This window comes from Chrysochloris asiatica, unplaced genomic scaffold (genome assembly GCF_000296735.1).
Source record: "Chrysochloris asiatica unplaced genomic scaffold, ChrAsi1.0 scaffold00210, whole genome shotgun sequence".
In the NCBI taxonomy this organism is placed as follows: domain Eukaryota; kingdom Metazoa; phylum Chordata; class Mammalia; order Afrosoricida; family Chrysochloridae; genus Chrysochloris; species Chrysochloris asiatica.
This window is the reverse complement of record NW_006408728.1, coordinates 281,135-282,271: the sequence shown is the minus strand read 5'-3', so window position 1 is coordinate 282,271 and position 1,137 is coordinate 281,135.

Below are 1,137 nucleotides of genomic sequence, written 5' to 3'. Positions count from 1 at the left end.
AGTCAGAACTGACTCCACGGCACATAACAACAACAATGCTACCAGAGGTCCTTCATATATATATACTGTTATTGTTGTTATTGTTGTGGCTGTTAAGTGCTGTCGAGTTGATTCCGACACATAGCAACCCTGGATAGGGTTTCCGAGGCTGTAAATCTTTACAGGAACAGAAAGCCTCATCTTTCTACTGCAGAACCTCTAGTAATTCTGACTGTTGACCTTGAGATTAGCAGCCCAATTCGTAACAACTACGCTACCAGAGCTCCTTCATATATTTGATAGAATGTAATAATATTTGTTATTTAAGAGTTTCTAAAAAAAAAAAAAAGTTGATGCACTATTCTCATGAAGTAAATTCTATGAGTCCTGGTGTGGCACTGTGGGTTAATGTGCTGGATTGCAAAATCGGTTTTAATTCCACGGTTGGCAGTTTAAACTCACTAGTTGTTATTGTTAAGTGCCATCGAGTCAGTTCCTACTCATAGCGACCCTGTCTGTATAGGGTTTCCGAGGAGCAGCTGGTAAGCTTGAACCGCCGACCTTGCAGTTCAAACTGCTTTGCAGTCTGGCGCATTAACCCATAGCGCCACAGTAGCTTCTTGGAAACCCTACACATGGTCGCTATGGGTCAGAACTGACTCAACAACACTTAACAACAGCAACAACAACAACAGTATATTCTATCATAGTCCTTAACACTACTGGAATTTTTGCTAGGTATACCTGGTGTGGAGTTTTGGTGTGGCGTTGTTGGTTAATGTGCTTGAATTGTACAGTCGACTTAGACAGTAAAGGCTGGTGGCTCAAGCTCAGTAGCTGCTCCTTGGAAACCCTGTACAGGGTCGCTAAGAGTCGAATGCCAGCTCTATGGCACTTAGTAAGTAATACCTGGTGTGGTACTGTGGATTAATGCGCCAGACTTCGAAGCCGTTTGAACTGCAAGGTTGGCAGTTCAAGCTCACCAGTTGCTCCTCGGAAACCCTATACAGGGTCGCTAGGGGTCGGAAACGACTCGATGACACTTAACAACATATATCTTTAAAGTTATTCATTGTCTTTGTCACCGAATAGACTGAAAACTTACTGAAAGTTAAGAAATTTTCTGTAAAAGCCAGATTTACTTTACCTTTTTTTTTT